Source organism: Triticum aestivum, chromosome 7A (genome assembly GCF_018294505.1).
Source record: "Triticum aestivum cultivar Chinese Spring chromosome 7A, IWGSC CS RefSeq v2.1, whole genome shotgun sequence".
Classification (NCBI taxonomy): Eukaryota; Viridiplantae; Streptophyta; class Magnoliopsida; order Poales; family Poaceae; genus Triticum; species Triticum aestivum.
The window spans coordinates 724,014,381-724,020,380 of record NC_057812.1 but is presented as its reverse complement, the minus strand read 5'-3'; the positions used below and the strand labels follow the sequence as shown (position 1 = coordinate 724,020,380).

At 45.4% G+C, this 6,000-nt stretch overlaps 1 long non-coding RNA gene across 1 annotated transcript in view; it reads left to right on the top strand.

Moving 5' to 3' along the window:
- Window positions 1-631: 631 nt before the first annotated feature.
- The window catches only part of LOC123149719 (uncharacterized), a 73,796-nt gene continuing 68,427 nt past the window's right edge, over window positions 632-6,000 (top strand). Inside the window, exons 1-2 of the long non-coding RNA XR_006474820.1 lie at window positions 632-2,380; window positions 2,483-2,577. This is a non-coding gene — a long non-coding RNA (uncharacterized lncRNA). The remainder of the gene's footprint in view (window positions 2,381-2,482; window positions 2,578-6,000) is intronic.

The window sequence follows — 6,000 nt, the reverse complement described above, 5'->3', positions numbered from 1 at the left end:
TTTGTTTACTCCACTTTTCAAATATTATTAACGGCAATGAATCAAAGACACTTGTATATACTATGAAGAGAGGTTTAACTGATAAACACAGGGAGTTCTTAAGGGTGGGAAAATCATTGTCATGAAGAAGCTTTTTGAAATACATCTGCTGGACGATAAAACGTTCGAGGATGAAGTCAGACATCTTATAGCGATCAGGCACCAAAATCTAGTACAACTTATTGGTTACTGTGCTGAATCAAGTTGGGAATTGGTAGAGCAGAGTGGAAAGCATGTTTTTGCTGAAATACTGAAAAGGTTGCTCTGCTTTGAGTATGTATGCAACAAAAGCCTTGACAAGTATATTTCCGATATGATTTTTCTAGAAAAGGAGGATGACCCCCGGCCTCTGCATCTAGGAGATGCATACGGCCACTTTATTGATTATTCTCGAGGACCTTACAAAGTATTACAACAATATGCCTGAATCCGCCATTTTGGCAACATATGCCACTACCCCTATCCATATGATGAAGGGGTGCTACCTGGGCCAAATACCCGGACCACTCACCTAAGCCTATCATCAAAAGTCAGAAGCCCCATCCGAGCCACATACCGGGTTTGGGGTATAAACTGGTCTGACGCACTCACATGTGTCGTCGCCGCCATCTTCCACGGGTCCGTCTTCAGAGCAGATATTGAGGCTTCTACCTTGTCAGGCCACTCTGCCATCGACGCCACCATGACGCCAGACAACTGCCTCCACCTGCGCGAGTCCATCACCGCGCATCGGGCGCCGAGTCTCCACTGCACCACGCCGCTGAGATCCGCCGTCATCAATGTGTAGGATGAAGCACCGCTCCACCAAAAAAGGCGCCCACTGGTCCCTTGATCCTCGGCTGCTGTCACCGACCCCATACTGAGCCCGCCACCACACTGCCCTCAAGGCGACGCCTTCAAGAAGGTCACGACGTCAAGGATGCCGCCGCCGCCGCCCATCGGAGTTAGGTTTTCACCCGAGAAGCAAGGTGGTGGGGTGTGGAAGGGCAGACCTCGACCGGCGTCTCCATGAAGAAATCGGCGCCCGCAGACGTCGTCATCGCCGTGGCCAGCTGGAGCCGACCAGGGGTTTCCCCTAATCTGGATCCCGACCACCAGAATCACCCGCAACCCAGAGGCAGGCCAGACGCCTGCACAGCCAGGGACCGTCGAGGGTGAAACGCATCGAGCAGGGGAAGATGGCCAGCAGCCAGATCTGACGCCGCCAGCCACCAGGGCAGCCATGCGAGGTCCCAGCCCACCGAAGATCCGCCGGCCACCCGACCAGATCGCCGGCACCGCGCCTACCCCACTGCTCACCGCAGGTGACAAGGGGCCTCGCCGGGGGCCGCCGCCCAGATCCAAGACCCTCCGATGTGAACCAGAGCAGCGCATGCCCCGCCGCCGTAGTCCCTGGCTGCGCCATGGGCCTTGCCCGGCGGTAGCCTCGTGCGGCGGCGAGGGGAAGAGGGGAGGGAGAGGGGCTACTCCGGCGCGGGGGGAGTTGCCCCCGAGACGCCCACTAGGGGCGGCGCGGGGGAGGGGAGGCTGAGGCGCGGGGGAGGGCATATTTCCGGTATGATGACCAAACATTATACATAGTTTATATATTTTATTTGTATTCATTTGTGAAGTTTACTCAGAACATCACTCAAGCAATATTTTGTCAGCTACTAGTCTAACCAGGTGCTATAGCTACCGAGCACTGCATCAAGTGAAACTAGTCCTGCGTATCATTTCCCGCACACACACAAACACACACATATAAAAGGAAGTCTGTTATATATGGAAAGGAAAATAAATGCATATGGAAAATGACTTTTTAGAAAAGTCATGCCACTCGAAACTAAGTTCAGTTGTACCAAAAGTGTAATCAGTGAACAGGTATAGAATTTCCTCTGTTCTACCTAAAATTTTGTTACCAATTTATCAATGTTGGGGATATCGCTTATCGAGAACTTATCGGTCGACCCATGATACGGGGTAAATCGGCCAGTTTATCGGCATATCGGCTGGTTTATCATCATATTGGTTGATTTATCGGCCGATATATCTTATCGGTCAGACACTGGTAAGCGATAAATCGGCCGATTTATCGGAATATCGAAAGATATCTTGAACAGTGCAATTTATACAGATGAATCTCTGGACCTTGAGTGGAATATGAGATACGAGATAATCAAGGCAATTTGCAGTGGTTTGTGTTTCCTTCAGGAAGAATACCGTATCCTTCATCTGGACCTTAAGCCAGAAAATATATTGATGGACTTTATGATGATGCCGAAAATCGTGGATTTTGGTTTGTCGAGTCTCTTTGGTGTGCAGCAAATGCGAATCTTCACTGATAATCCTGCAGGAAACAGTAAGCTATGGCTCTTATACCTTTGTGGTTTTTTCTTTCTTCATGTACTTTGCATCTCTTTTTTTACATTCGCAGTTCTTCTTATATTTTATTATGTTGCAGTGAATATATGGCACCAGAATACTTACTTCAAGGTGTAATCTCAAGCAAGGCAGATATCTTCAGTCTGGGTGTTATAATCACAGAGATTATCACAGGTTGTACAGCCCCCACAGTACTGCTACATCTTGTCAGCATTTCATAGAGAATCTAAGATGAACTATTCTAACCTTTGCATCTATATCATCATTTTAGCTTTACCGTTGCAAACTTGTAGGTATTTAGAAGTTGGAGGAACAAATTCAAATCAACATCGAAGTATATATCAATGGAAAAATATAGCCAACAAGTAGAACTATGCATCGTCATAGCCATAGCATGTGTGGACCCTGCTATGGAGAAAAGACCTACAGCAAAGGATATAATCCAAGTGCTTAGTGCAGCAGACTGGGTATGGGTGTTGGCCTGCTGCGTACCCGTCTGGGTGTTGGCAAAAAAGGAAAGAAAAGAAAAAGAGGATGAAAACAAAAAAAAGGCAGAAAAGAAGAACAAAAAAGGCAAAAAAAAACATAGTATAGCAAAGAAAACCAAGAAAGAAATTAGAAAACCAAAGAGAGAGAAAAGAAAACAAAAAACAAGATAAAAACCGAACAAATGTAGCAACGAACAGGCTGAACGAATGACTGACCAAGAAACATGATACTGCGCCATCCAATACGCGTGTGCACCTACGGGGCACTTTAATCGACTCAGAAACTAGTCTTGCGTGAAGCGGGAGACATAACTCTTGCGGTTAGAGACCTACCAAAATCACTATTAAGGGTTACCCGCTTAAAGGCCACTTCCATCTTCTCAGGCGCTGTCAACTGGCGCACTGCAACCTGGTAGTTCTTTCCTTTTTTTCATAAATTTGTTTATTCAAAATGTTTTATCTCTTGAATCATGCGTTTAAATCCAAAATTATTTTCACCATTTGATTTTTCGTGTCAAGATCTTCCAAATTATATCCCATTTTAAAAGGTTTGATAAACTTTTTTTCATGAAAAAACCTGAAAAATACTGGAGTGGGAAGCACGGTTGTGCTTCTTGTGGAAGCAATCTGTTCTTCCATGAGAAGCGAAGCTTGTATTTATTTTTCTTATCGAGAAGCACACTCACAGAAGCAAATTCATGTCTCCACGAGAAGGAAATATGTGCTTCTCGTGAAAGCACATTTGATTTCCTTTCCGAGAAGCACACCTCGTAGCATTTTTTTTCTTTTCCAAGAATGTGCTTCTCGTGGAAGCACATTTTTTTTACTTTTCCGTGAAGCCCAGCTGTGTTTGGGAAGCAAAGGATTTTTTTGTCTAAGACCTGACAAGAACTGAAATGCTATAGAAAAAAAAGTCCGTCCAAAATTCGAAAGCGTACACAGAAAAATAATAAAAATGGAATCTAGAGTGAGCGTCCGGCACGCAACATATGTCGGTGGCTGGACGCACCACTTGGCATGCTCCTACGCACCCAAAGTGCGAGGGCCTTTAGTCCCGGTTGGTGTTTGGAACCGGGACTAAAGGTCCCAGTCGAACCGGGACTGATGCCTGCCGAGGCTCAGCCGGCATCCTAGCCGCTCGAACCGGGACGATACTCACATTAGCCCCGGTTTGTAACACGACCGGGACTATTGATCTGATCTGGCCAGAACCAAAGCCATGTTTTCTACTAGTGGTGGATGATTGACAATAAAGAACGGGAACAGGTAGTCCTAGATAACCTCCTGGCTATCTGTGGTTTCTAGGTTGTGGCAGTGCATGTAAAAAGGATTTGGTAAGGACACTTTACCAATCAGGAGTAGGGGGTCTATAGCTCGATGAAGTACCCAAATCATCATTAAATCTAGGGAGACTGTGCTGACAGAGAAGATATTTGCATGAATGACCTCATTAAAGGCCAGATCAATTTTGTCGGCCAGAAACTCCTGGATGAAACTATAACCTTCTATGACCTTGGTCGTGTATCCATGTTGACCTTCTTTTGATTTACCTACCACATTGGCATGCAGAACTTGAAGACCGATCGAGAGGGTCTTCAACATAGAGTTTGATAGATACCGTTCGCCAGGCTTATACATATTCATTTTCCGCACTTCGGGGATATGACAACGGGTAGAGGTGGTTTGTCCGCGGATGGTCCACAACTGTCATGTACATTCTTCTCCCTTGATTACAGATTATCCGGCACTATGTCTAGGGTGTCAGCATGTCCGTGGGGAATCTCCTCGTGGCTGATACGTTTCCAACGTATCTATAATTTTTGATTGTTCCATGCTCTTATAATATCAATCTTGGATGTTTTATATTCATTTACTAACAACTTTATATCATTTTTGGGACTAACCTATTGACATAGTGCACAGTGCTAGTTGCTGTTATTTGCTTGTTTTTCACTTTGCGGAATATCAATACCAAACGTAGTCCAAATGCCACTAAACTTTTTGGAGATTTTTTTTCTACCCAGAAGACACCCAGGGAGCCAAAGTAGAAAATTTGAGGATGCCCGTGGGGCCCACTAGGTACCAGGGTGCGCCCTGATGGGTAGTGGAGCCCACGGGAAGCTTCTCCACTGATATCCACCTCTATAAATACTCTAAAATCCAAAGAAACCTAGGGGAGTTGAGGAAATACAGTTTCTGCCGTCACAAGTTTTCAGAACCATGAGATCCAATCTAGAGGCCTTTTCTGGCACTCTGTCGGAGGGGGCAGCAGGTTATAGGGGTATGCATGCGCTCTGTGTATCCTATTAAAGTGTCTGACATGTATGCACAGGCTGCACAGTGGTCACTGTTTCTCATATGCATGCTCAAGCACAACACAGTCTCTCTCGGGTCTCTCACAAGCTCTCTTTCACTAAAAATAATAGAAAAAATCTCTCTCAAAGTCTGACTAAAAGGCGTGGCTATGCATGTGTTTTTTAGACTAACCACAATGGAGAGTAACATACATTAGTAACATACACGTATTCCTAGACTATGTTACTACCTTCATAGTGGGTAGTAACATAAGTGTGGTAACATGTATAGCTTCATTTATTAGGTTATAGACTCATATTGCATTGTGACATGTGATGTTACAGTAACTAGCTAAGTTACTACTACTACCTCTCTTCTCATTAACTCACTGCCACAAAAGCAAATTTGCTGAGTTGGAATCGATGTTACTGCTGAAGTTACTCTCACTATGGCTAGTCGTATAGTGATCACATCTGTCATCTAGCTGAGAGAGAGGTGACAATGAGTAGAGAGAGAGAGATGGAGCTAAGGATGATTGGTCACATCTGTCAATGGCAGCTACACAGCCTACCAACAGTAGGTGGCTACGATGCTCTTGGGACCTAGTGATCCACTAGAGCGCATGCATGATACGTGGCGCTCGAAACACTGGTAAAATTGCGGCATTACAAAAGTATGGGGCTGCTAATCCAACTGGCGTTTCTAGACATGGCACAGATCTCAACGTTTCCTATTGTACATGGATGGTTATGATAAGAGGGAGTCCAGACTCCCGGGTCCTAAAAGGCTGGTCTCATCTAACATACGTCACTTG